Here is a 14,261-nt window from a genome sequence, read left to right as displayed (position 1 = left end):
TATCTCGGATGTAATGTCAACGTTTTCTTAGACGTCTTAATTGTATAGTTTGAGTTTCCGCCATCAGTTGCATTTATAATCGTACTGGACTCGAATAGGAGCTTACATAAACAGGACAGAACACTAGAAAATAATAAATAAAACTTAATTGTTAAACGACTGTTTTTTTCTGGAACTATGGATACAATTTTTACAATTTTCAATTCAGGATGTATAGTGTGTATACTATTTTTAAATGTATATGATCGTTGAATTTTTTTATGTTTTAATTTCATTGATTATTATGGTGGTCTGTAATGTGATGAACTGCAAAACCAAATATGTGGATTTGCGTTTGTTGTGCCTCCACATATTGTTTTCGGTTCTGTGTGTTCTTGTAGTATAGCAGCTCACACTTTACTATGCCTGATACGTTCCACACAGATGACCAAGGTCTATGTAGACAGTTACGAAGTTAAAGGAAGCCACCGACCTCTTAAACACATTTGTTCTTTGAGTGTGTGATTGATATATCTAGAATTAGGCTGAAGGATTTGCAAGTTTCACTTCATTACGTTATAAAGTATTACTTTCCAAAACATCCTGTGAGAAGGAAAGGATGACCGAAATTGGTCTTCAATCACGTGACGTAATTTACAGTCCTCTTAGCTTCACTAGGCTCTCACAACTCCACTGTAACGACTGCAATACTTTACTCCGAAAGATCTCGTTTGGCTAGTAGTGGCCGTTTGTATTACAGTATTAGTTTTAGTTGAGTAATTATACAGGGTGTTTTTTTAAAAACTTGCATCTTTATTTATGTAAAAACCGCAATAGATAGAAATATGCAGTTTGCGGGAATCATCTATTGACGTAGGGGGACCTATTGTTTTGAATTCAACGTTACATTCACATTCCCCCCCTTTCCCCCCCTGCCCCCAACTTAATTTTTTTAAATAGCAAGGTACCCCTTGTGACATATCAAATAAAAGAGCATGAAAAAAGAAAATTTTTGATGAAAAAAAATTGAAAATCGGTTCATACATTTGTGAGATATTTCCCCCCTCACCCCCCCGGAACTTAATTTTTTTTAAATAGCAAAGTACCCCTTGTGACATATCAAATGAAAGAGCATGAAAAAAGAAAAAATTTGGCGAAATTTATTTTTCATTTGATATGTCACAAGGGCGGGTACCTTGCTATTAAAAAACAAGTTATGGGTAGGGGAAAAGGGGGGTGATTATCTCACAAATTCATGAGCCGATTTTAAATTTTTTTTCACCAAAAATTTTCTTTTTTTATGCTCTTTCATTTGATATGTCACAAGGGGTACTTTGCTATTAAAAAAAATTAAGTTCCGGGGGGGTGAGGGGGGGAATATCTCACAAATTTATGAACCGATTTTCAATTTTTCTTCATCAAACATTTTCTTTTTTTATGCTCTTTTATTTGATATGTCACAAGGGGTACCTTGCTATTTAAAAAAAATAAGTTGGTGGCAGGGGGGGAAAGGGGGGGAATGTGAATGTAACGTTGAATTCAAAACAATTGGTCCCCCTACGTCAATAGATGATTCCCGCAAACTGCATCTTTCTATCTATTGCGGTTTTTACATAAATAAAGATGCAAGTTTTTAAAAAAACACCCTGTATTTTAATTAAATCCTTTTTAACCGACTTCCCACTACCAACAAAAGGCTGGTTCTCAATTTGTTTGTGGCAATGTTCTTCAATATTAAAGTTTGTAATTATGTTCCATATCATTTCACAGTTAACAGATGTGTTTAAAATAATGTTACAAATTACCTCACACTACCTGCAAAGTACTTTAAAACTAACCACAGATATTTTATTGATTTAAAAAAATATCATATTTAATGTACGGTGAAGAAAATGTTGTTCCATCTGATTTTCTTTTGATTCAATAGTTCCTACTGACAAACTATATTATACTATAACATGTTTAAGGCCAATAACTCAATCAATATGAATTATATCAATTATTTAGGATGCGGACGCGCGTATTTTAACCCAAATATAAGGGAGGTATGAGTGTAGGATGAGTGGAACGATCTTGTAGTGGTGTTGGGGACTAAGGTCGACATATTCCTTAGACACAGCTGTTAATAATAGCCCAAACAGCTACTACAGCTTGTAGAGGAAACCTAACCACATTATGAATGTATTTTATTCGTGTGACATTCATTCTGTAATACGGAAGTACTAATGCTTTGCTTAAATTACTTTGTTTATAAATTATTTGACGCACATAGGTTTTGGTCAACCAAACTAAATGTATGCTAACTTTAAAAAACGTACAGAGTTACTATGCTAACCATGGTAAGACATAAATAAATTGAAAAACATTAAAAACTCAGAACTTAATGATCAACTATATTATAGACCAGATCAACCCGTTTAGAAAAAATTAAACACTAAAAACTGCTACATTTAAGTTATGTGTGTACTTTTCTTCACCGTACTTTTCTGGCTTCTCCCATCCCATCACGACAGGTAATTGAAGCTCTCTCTTTACCTTTTTAACAGTCTACTTAAATATCCTGTTTTAAAACCAATCATTAAATCTCTATGATGGTTAACTATTACAGTTTGTCATCGTATGAAATGAAATGGCTTGCTTTACATCCTGTCTCAGCTATATATTGGTATGAAACAAGTTATACTGTAGATTATACTAACAGTAGGCCTATTTGTGAATTATTATTTAATATTAATGATTTATGGGTTTTAATCGAGCTCAAGGTGTTTGATTACCTAATTATGGTTCAATTTTTAGCATAAATTATGTTTAAATCATCGATCTGCCAAATGTATCTTACATTTCAACAAAATTATTTAAACTTTTGTAAAACTAATAACAATACAAATTTTAATACTTAAAATAAACGAATTCTTTACAAACAAAACTGAACTTCCCTAATACTATTATTAGCTGATCCATTATGATAGTAATTAAAAGCCACTTAATGTAAATTTTTTTTTAATGATGGGTACGTTATTGTTCATTCACAAAATTAAGCAGTTTGAAGGAAAGTTCTCCAAATATTCTTTTTTTTTTTTTTTGCTTTGTCTAAATTTTGCAGGTGATTGACTGGGCAATCCCCAGCTGTTAAGCTACTGTTTTAAAGTAGAATCAAGTTGTCCCTAAAGTCACCTAACATAAATTTTGTGAACGAAGAATAATGTTGTATGGTTTGTATCTAACTGATTGGTTAAAAATCACCTATAAGTTGATCTACTGGTAACAAACCAGTACCTTCTTAAAAGAAAGTTCACAAACACATGCGATATTTAGTCTAATATTTCACTCACCAAAGAATCTATAATTGTTATTAACATAATCAGGACCATGTTTATAAAAGCTTAAAGATCAATGGCAGTTGAGTCCAGTTTCAAACCATAGAAAGTCAACTGACCTTTTTTCCTTAGAACCAGCAACCATTTGATCACCATTCAACCACCCAGTTACTCTTGAGGGTAAACTCACCTGAAAACAAAATAAGTATTTGAATATTTACGTATTTTCCTGATATTCACAAAAATTATCTTCTAATAATTGGTAGCAGAATGTTTATAGTACTCTCCTGCAAATAGTTATGAAGACCCCTTGTTTAATTCTGAGTGGGATCATTATTGGCAGTGATGTTATCGAGTTGCTTCAGTGGCTACTGGAGCTGTTATAGGTCCTCTTCATGTTTGAAAAAAGGTACAGGCTTTTAAAGGCGCTGCGTGCTGTTCCAGCTAATAAATAAATAATAACAGAAATAATAACAGGTAAATTTACCTGGCTCAACTTCTGGTTGAGATAAGGTTGGTTAGTTATTGTTTGAAGGCTGCATATGTAGTGAGTTGCTTTTCCTACATACAAAATCTGATATTTTATTTGAAAATCTCATTGGGAGTATTTAAATTGCATAATAATTGTGTGTAGCCTTTGGTGGTCTTGTGACAACTTTTACTGTTAACATGATACAGTATTTATTTATTATTAATAACTAAAAAGAGGATAGGATAAAACGGCTCTATTAAACACATCATGGTTGTTTTGTCGCATTAAGCGACGATAATCTTAACAAAGCGGTTGGCTGAGACTGGGATGATAATTGGACCTGCTTTGTTTATTCAATCGAATGTAAAGAAAACAATTCTACCCCTTACAAAAAAGGTTACGTTTTAAAATATATTATTATTTAATTAACATATTAGTAGGACTAGGTGTTTTATATAACAAGGCCAAGCGCATTAATTAGGAATAATTAAGGTAGGATAGTTTCAGTTGGGTATTGGAAAGGTTTTACTAACTAAAACCGGTTAAAAGATTTGCTAATTATTCCCAACCTATGATCCTGTAAACCGTTGTGTGTTGTTTTCGTATATATCTTTTTTTATCATTCGCCTATTGGGTCTGATGATGATTAGAGTGTCCAATTGAAATTAGTCACCACTTACCATCTTTTATGGATATTTTCCGTCTTGTGAGTAGCAGTATAAGCGTAAATATATGTTTTTAGTGTTAAAAGACGTTTCTTTTATTTACTTTCCGTAAATTTAATAACACGTACAATGCTGATCAAAAAGTTATTTTCATTTTTTTTTTTTTTATCAAACCTATTTTGTAACTTAGCTGGATTATGGTAAAAATTACACCTTATTATGCTGATCAAAAAGTTATTTTCATTTTTTTTTTTTATCAAACCTATTTTGTAACTTAGCTGGATTATGGTAAAAAACACCTTTATTAGGACACAGTTTTTTATGTTTGTTTTTTTTTTACTATTTTATATCAGGGTTTCTGTTTCAAATTGCAAAGTAAAGGATTTTAATTTTAAAACAAGGAGATCATTTTATAAACCTAATCTTTTAAGCTTACAACAAATTTCAGCCGCTACGTCAGGATAGAGCTACGAACTCTAATCCTCAAACGTTCTAAATTTAATTAATATGTCACAATACATATGTATTTTGTATGTATTAGGGTTTTTCATATCATACATAAACCCCGTTTCGTTTAAAATACGAATCGTAACTAAATACAACCTTTGACTATTAACAACGTAACATATTATGATTGTATAAGAAGTTATAAATTAATGTAATTTATTCTTAGCATTTAAGCATAAAATAATTGTATACCAATAAATGAATAGTAGGGGATCCCTCACTCGAGAAACCTGGCCTGACACCAGAGTAAAAATATTCCACATTTAACATTTCGTGTAGCTGGGTTTGATAATTATTATTATTAAGCAAAAACTTATTAACATTACTCTATGGCCAAAATGCCAAACTTCCTATTGAAATCTAGAAAATAAATGATAACTAAATATCTAGAAAACAAATTGTGTTTGAGAATGTATTCCTAAAAGAAACTTATAAGGAATTTCGTTTTAGATTTTACCAGATTTTGTGCTGCAAAGTAAAACACGTTACACCAACACGAGTAAAATACTAATACCAGCCCATTATTAACAAACTTTCCTACAAACTTTACAATCTCTCTTGCATCTTTAAATAACTTGATTATCCAAACTTTATACCAGACCTATTAACCTAACGCGTCCGCTATGGAAAATAACGTGCTGGTAAATTTTATAATTTTACCACGCAAAAATGTTGTTCAAATTTTTTTAGGACGTTTGTTTTTCAACCAGGACTGAACATTATTATTTTGTGTACTTAAATTATAACTTACAATATTCTTGGACAAATTAATAGTCTGCTCAGTTAGCAGTTGATCTAATGATTCACAAAGCGTACACTGGATTATTCTAGCAGGTAAATAAGTACAAAAACATTGTATGACTGAATTTGTAATGATGTTTTGTACATAGCAACCTATTCATTTTTATAGCTGATGAAAGAATGATGAAACCTCCAGTGATGCCGTGGGTTCAATTTCAGTGCTTCCACAAAAAAAATTATATTTAAGGGTGTTTGGTCGTAAATTTTCATGTCTGATTTTTTGTTATTGTTCAATTGTACTAAAAATTAGAGATACAAATATATAAGAAAAAAATTTTATTTTGAATATTAAGCGAGATATGGAGTTTGAAATTAGTAAATTTTTCATCTTTGGTACCAATTTGCAGGGAGAATGGATAATGCGATTATCACCAAAATTGGCATTTAGGTGTGGAAAAGTAAGAAAATAATCACTAGCTATTAAAAAATATAAATTTTATAATTTTTTTAAATTGTATTTTTTATATTTGTTTTTTAAATTTTTTTTTTTTTAATGGCTGTTTGTTTTTGGGAGAAATTTATCTGTATTTTGAAATTTAAAAAATGTGATATGTTAACACGTTTGGGCTGTGAATTCGTACCTTTGATGCCTTGCGCTGTCTAACACAGGGGCTTTAGAATACTTTAACATCACGTAATTATTAACATCTTTTATCATTGAAAGAATACGTTAACCGTTGTATTTTAAAGCCCTGGTAGTGTGCACACTCTCAACGAGTAGTGCTCTGACAGCGCAAGGCATCAAAGGTACGAATTCACAGCCCAAACGTGTTAACATATCACATTTTTTAAATTTCAAAATACAGATAAATTTCTCCCGAAAACAAACAGCCATTTTTAAAATTTATAAAAAAAATTTGAATTTAAAAAAAATATAAAAAATAAAATTTAAAAAAAATATAAAATTTATAATTTTAAATAGCTAGTGATTATTTTCTTATTTTTCCACACCTAAATGCCAATTTTGGTGAGAATCGCATTATCCATTCTCCCTGTAAATTGGTACCAAATATGAAAAATTTACTTATTTAAAACTCCATATCTCGCTTAGTATTCAAAATAAAATTTTTTTTCTCATATATTTGTATCTCTAATTTTTAGTACAACTGAACAATAACAAAAAATAAGACATCAAATTTTTGACTAAACACCCTTAAGATTACACGTATGCTTAAGTCACTCCTATTGTGTTGACAAAAAATATAAAGTTGAATAATAGCACACACCTCGAAAAGGTGTAGGGGGCAAATTATAAAAACCATTTTAAGTTTTAAAAGTGTCATAGTAAGAGTTTACAATCGCTAAGCCTCTTTCAAAAACATTACCGATAAAAGTAATCATAATAAATCGTAATGCATCGTTGTTACTTCATATTTACTGTTTTGGTTAAAAGACTACGTAGTTTTATATCCGCTATAAAATAATTTACCAATTATTGGTTTATATACATAATGACCGTGTAAGCATTAACACTTTAGCTAGTGTGTTACTTGTTTAAACATTTACGCAGGATAATGTAAGGGATATGGGTAAAAAAAATTAAATTTTATCATTTAGCAAGAATAACTGCTGATGAGGGTTAAGGTATTAAAAGTAACTTAAATCTTGTTACTTGTTTATGATTGAGTTTATATTTAACATTTCCACTTCGTTTCTTGGCATTACGAACAATGTTAAATAGCTTCTTAAAATGTTACCATTTGCCGTTCCCGATGAGATTCCCAGTTTGTTTTACGTTCTTTAGTAATGGGTCGTAACAATCTTGTTGCGTCGACTTAAATGTCCTAAGGGTTGTTCCTGTTGTGTCTTTTAGTTCTAAAGGTGATATAGAAAACAAGCTATTGACTCAATATACAAAATGTTCAATATTAGGTTCAAGTACATTCGTCATAATTAATTGTTAAGTTTTAAAAAATATATTTTCAAATTTACCATGATAGGTGCATTTACTCAAATGGTTGACCTGCCACTTTTTTACCAAAAATGTATTCAAAAGTGTTTAATTGTATGTACTTTACTAATATTACCAAATTACACAGAACTATACCCGGTTGTGAACAGAGCTACTATGCGAATGGAACTTTCAGTACTTGGAATATTATCACAAAACCCTGAATAAACATGTAGGTATAGTTTAACATTGTAGTATACATCTATAACCAAGCTATTTGAATTTCATATAGTCCTATTATTATAGTTGATCTGTTTAGTTGATCTCCTTTTGTGCTATCAATCCCGTTCCAGGATGTGTTTCTAGTTGCAAATCTGACTTGAATGAACTCTGTTACATTATTATGTCTCACGAGTAACCCTCGAAATTAAACATAATTTTTAAAGGTCACATTTCAAGCTAAATGATGTTGTCTACTAGATTACGAAGAAAAGAAGGTTCAAAACGAGGGGATGAAGAGGAGAACGAACATTCCAATAATGTCCATGTTTAACGTCAAGAGATTCCCAGCTGTCAAACAGATGTTTGTGTTCATTGTTTTCTCTCGTGTTCTTAAGAACTTTTTATAGTAACATATACAATGTAAAAGGTAAGTGTTAGAAGTTGGAAACGTTGGTGCAATTTTTTTTATGGTAGTCACATGATTTGTGTAATGGTTTCACTGTTCTTTCTCATTTATTACTTTTTTTTTATACTACATGTTTTTCTGTGGTACTGCAATGATTACTTGGAAACTTAGAACTGTTCCATAATTTACTAATCTGTTACAATATTATGTTTCATTAGTCAAAAAGAGGTATTCAGCTATTCACACCCAATTTATTTGATGTGGAACGCTATGGACCTGGATTTAAATCCAAGTGTAAAAAGATGTCAGCTAACAGAATTTTAAAATACTGTATTGGTACAAACGCCAAGCGGATACGTTAAATGTGGTTCAATAAACATGTTTTGTGTAATATATGCTACATCTGATTACTACTCAAGGATGGATTGGTAATTTTTATCAATTTAGACAGTTCTAATCTATCGTTCAAACAATGGTGTGACCTGGAAACACTAAACATCTGACAAAAAAAGTTAGTTCTACATTCCAAAATGATGCATAGGCACTTTGCCATGTTACTGAGATAATAACCATTTACCAAAACTTTTATACTTACGTTTATATGCGCCATAAATTAAGTTGTTCATGGTAAAATATTACTTTCAACAATCTACGCGGAAGGAGTGATTGGTGAAAAGTAAAACTTGATAAGTACGATTAAAAAAATAATGACCAGTAGTATGTGATTTTATAAATGAATAAGCCTTTTCTATTTTTTATTGTGTCATTTATAAAATCTTTTTTAAAGGTATATGCAGTCAAAAGATAAAAATTTTCCTTGTATACAAAATATAATATTTTCAGGCCTTTCTTTACGAATTCCAAACAAAGATTGTGGTAGAATAAAATATATTTAACTTTGTTGACCACTCTGAACCGTTTTTATTCAAACCTGTAGGTATCAATGTATATTTAAATAATAGTAACTGTTTGGTTACATTTTAGCTAAAATCAACGCCTGCAACACATTTATTGTTGTACTACAAATCAACACTTTTACTTTTTTACTGACTTTTTGCGATGGAAAACATATTTTTTAACCCTTTTAATTATTTGAAAACCGGTATCGATCCGGGTATTATGCGAAAGCAAAGTGATCTATTCCTGTAAATAAATTTAAGTTTTATCAACTTTTACTTATTTGAATTCACAATAAAAGTAGATAGATCTTCGTGGTAAGTACATGCCAATAGTTCCGTATCAAACTTTGTTATTTTAATTCAAATACACTATTTTAATTCGTATTGATTTGTTTAATTTAACATTGCTAATTTAATGTTTTTAATTTAATGTTTATTCAATTTTATATTGCTATATTAATTTCTAATCGCTTTGTTTATTACATTTTTTAATTATAAAACAAGCATTAGTGTACGCAGATGGTATAAGCAATAAAAGTTTATATTAAGTCCCCATAGTACTATAAACAGCGAACGCTGTATTGTTCAGAAAGTTAAATGCCAAAGTTTTTATGATTCAGAAATTTGGCAAAAAGCAATTAAACCTTTGAACGTTTCATAAAATACAAGGTTGCTGACGTGTTTTTCTAACTCTCTTAAAAATCAACGGATGGTTTACATTGATTAGACCTACTCCTGAATCTTACTGAATCTTTTAATTTAGTTAACTAAATGTACTCTAAAGGATTTTGATAACTATTTTGCAAGCTTGTAATAACGTAAGCTCCCAAACTATTCCATTATTTGCAGCTTTGTAGAATCTCATCTACAATTGAACAGAATCACAGCATTACAGAGCTAGCAAGGAGGTCGTAATCCTGCTATCAGTACGCAGGGTGTGAATGTGACGTCATTACAACGACCTATTCTATCTGCATATCCCTTTATATGGTCTGATAACCATGGGACTTAGTTACAGGCTAGCAACACACGAATATTCAGATATAAAATAAACCTTGCTGTATCAGGATTCAGGGTTAGATGACACTCTTTGGATTGTGGATTCAATTCTCAAAAGAGACTAACATTTTATTCGGTATCCAAAAACGATACTGACACATATTTAAAAGGGGGCTTGTTAAAATACTGTTGCACGGTCTTAACTAGTGTGTGTAAATATTGTATAAAGTTGAATATTAACAACATTTGATTTGCCATACATAACAACACTATACAAGTATACATGGATACCATTACCTAAAGGGTACGGTAGATGATAAAGACATAAGTAAACTAACTTAAAAAACTACCAAATGAAAAGTACTTTGTAAAAATAGGATGGCATACTTCAATTGATTGTTAATATTATAATTTAATTGACATTGCGATAAGTAAAAAGAATGGCAATCATTACGAAGGTGTATTGAGTTGATGATAAATAGGTAAAGTAGATTATGTTTAGAGACTGTAGAGAAAATGGAACAATGATATTCAGCATTCTTAAGTCGAGGGGGTTTTCTGCCAATGTTTCCTTTGCTTTCAAATCTTGAATATCAAATATGGCAAAGACGTTCTCCTTGTATTCACATTTCTCAGATATTAAACAAAAATAACAAAAAGTACCAGTATTAAATACGTAATGAATTAGCAGCATAAAAATAATGGTTCGGAGAAAAATTGGCATTTTTATTTACATTTATTGACGTGTTTAATATACGATAAATAACTATAAAACTAAAATTTTGGTTTTCATTTGATTTTCTTTTATTTAAGTCTTCGTGTTGCAAAAATCAATGATCAATCATTGAGATGAGTACAGGTGCGTATTTTAACCCAAATGAGTGTAGAATGGAGTGAGATGATCTGTGTAGTTTTGTTACTGACTAAGATCAGCAGTTTCGTAAGCCAGGATCATTTAAAGTTCAATGATCAGGAACAGCTGGGTCCAGTTTCGAACCATCAACAAGCTACTGACGTTTCTCAGGATCAAACCAGAGACCTTTTGACTTTAAAGCCTATTGTACGAACCATTTTAATGTTTTATGTGGTTTTTATACTTAGTAAGGAAGCACTTTTTGTTTGATTTAGTCAAACCATCTTATCAAACAAAAAGTGCTTCCTTACTAAGTATAAAAACCACATAAAAACATTAAAATGGCTCGTACAATAGGCTTTAAAGTCAAAAGCCTATATATATATTTTAATAAGTAATTTTTCTTGGGTACTAAGTTTATTAATGTTTAATCTTTATTTATATATAGTAGCCCTATTTTTCTATTTTTCATATATATATATATATATATATATATACATTTTCGAACCTGATAAATATGTAAATCTTGCATTTTTCGTTATAACTTGATTTATTTTAACCTAGCTTGAACAAAAACACGAATTTGCTTCTATCCTTTGAACGTTACATTGAACGTAAGATAAATCAGCCGCGGGAATGAACATTCTTTGGAATAGACTCCATAACAACTTATTTAGCGATAGGATAACAGCCAACTGAGTTGTGTACAATGTCTTCCCCAAGCCTTTCTGGCTCCTCCCATTCCATCACGGCAGGTAAATTAATCTCTTGGTTTTTATCTCAATAACTCATCTATTTTATGTTTAAAAACCAAACATGTGTCTTATGTTTAAAAATTCAGAATATAAAAATACCTAACATTCCGGTTACTGCTTTATGTTGGTATGACAACTTTTTATAGATGGATTTAGCAGTATTTATGAGTTATAAAATATTTTTTTAGTTTTAAATACTCGCACCTTTAATATGAGTATTTGTTTCTTTTCCATTCAAAAGCATAAAAATTTTTTTTTTAGGAATTAGGATTGCATCTTTAACCATTCAATAATTTTAATAGATACACGAAAGGGATTCATTTTGTACAAAAGTTAAAACCCTACATTAACTTTTATCTATTGGAACTACACAGTGGTGACAACAAAGGTTCCACCTAAACACATGCATCATTGTTTATTATTATTTTATTTATCAAAGAATAAATAAGATTGATAGTGCGGGTAGACCAGTACTGCGCCAGGTCTAAATAATCCCTCTTTAGCAAACGCCCGTACTGCGCCAGCACTAGTCCAGGTAGGCGAGGGGGCGCCTTCTGGTGAACCTACCCATTGGAATTTGGAATGTAAACAAACCACACACCCTTACGCATCATTGGTATTGCGAATGTAAACAATCATCACAGCTTTCGTTATTTGACCTAGTTCAACGCCCCTTGTCGCTAATTTAACAAATCTTGCTCTTTACCGCATCCGAATATTTTTGCGTTTCTCAGTGACATTGAGGAATCACAATTAGACACATGATTAGCAATCAACGGTGCTTTGGAAAATGAAAAAAGTACAAGAAAGAAAGCCACGCTTCTTCGACAACAGTTTGTAGAAACAAAAATTAATCAATTATATAAGAGCCGGTACCTTGGACCTACTTTGTTTCTTGAAGTGTGTTGCTATCAATTTTGCACCCATTTAGGCCTAAACAAAAACATTACTTTTTTGCTACACTACTGTGAAATGGCCTTTACACCATACTACACAGAAGCAGGTACTTTCCCATCAGTACTTTTCTTACGACTATTCTCCATTTTTAGGCGTTTCCGTGATAGCAAGTAATAATCTCGGTCGTTTCTGTGATCACAGAAAATTGTCACGGATGTTGCTTCCCATTTTATCATGTTTAATCAGAATGAAATGAGACCCGTTGTATGTTTTTGAATATTTATTTAGTAATATACCTCAATTATATATTTATGTTTATTCACATATACAGGGCTGGGCAAAAGTATGGACATCACCAATTAACTTTTTAATGAGTTACGCCAAGAAAACAAAACTCATCCTAACATATCTTATCCTATCCTAACCTAAACTAACCTAACGTAACCTATCCTAATCCAACCTAACCAAACCGAACCTACTTATAATCATACAGTCTATGAGAGCTGCCACTTAGAGCAGTTAATAAAGTATCGGGTGGCTCCCTGGAGTAGTTGGCGCAATTAATGCCTGTTCGATATTCACCAGTGCTTCTAAACGCGACTAGGACGCAGTTGAAATATCATTATTCATTAAATCCACCGTGGATAAAACACTAACATAATGGAAACAAAACTAGTTTGTATTTAAATATGACATGACATCACTATAGCTAGTGGGAGGGTGCACCGAATGTTTACTTAACTAATTTGCTTTAGTTGAACGCAAAATTAATTATTTTACCATGGAAAACGTGTCATTATATCATAATTGAAATGTTGACAGGTTTTCTATTAATACGGTAGCAAAAAATACTGAATTACTAATTCATCATCTTAAATGTGTCCTCGAATCATTGTTGTATCTTTGTTTATCGCTTTTGCCATAGTTTTTCATACAACCGATTTATTTTCGTTACCATGGATATTGAAAACTGCATATATTAATATATTAATATATTATATTAATTCAATCAATGCACGCAGTAATTTCAATGAAACATAGTTTAATAAAAATATACCTATATAAGTAACTTCTTGGTATAAACAAGTGGATCTGTCATCTCCTAAGAAGATTGTTCAACCCGGAAGACATGGGTTGTGACCTCGCAATGTTCAAGAGTAAAGAGATTGTCACGTCACGTCAAATGTGTGGATATAAACGGCTACGTTGTACTATTTGGTCCAGTAAGTACACGTCTATGGTGTGTTAATATAATAGCAATAGCCTACATATAAATTGAATGTAATTGTTCAATTAATATTAATAGGACTAAATCTAAAGCAATACAAATCGCTCGAAATGTATTCAGTTTTGTAGTTTTCAATACAAACTTAGCACACAACAATTTACAGAAGGAAGTAAAACGTTAGGAAGCAACACATTATTTTGAGACTTTGAAGTTGGACGACAAAGAAATAAATTTGGTAAATTTGATGCGTAATAATAACGTAATCTATTTTATTAACCCCCATATGGGGGTATGAGAATAAGTGGACCTTATTTCTATTCCGTTTGCAGAAGCGGGCAATTAGAGCTATATTTTCTTTAAAAAGACGACA

This window comes from Macrosteles quadrilineatus, unplaced genomic scaffold (assembly GCF_028750875.1).
Source record: "Macrosteles quadrilineatus isolate MER2022 unplaced genomic scaffold, UCM_ALF_1.0 Scaffold_76__1_contigs__length_560249, whole genome shotgun sequence".
NCBI lineage: Eukaryota > Metazoa > Arthropoda > Insecta > Hemiptera > Cicadellidae > Macrosteles > Macrosteles quadrilineatus.
Note: the sequence above shows the minus strand (reverse complement) of the source record.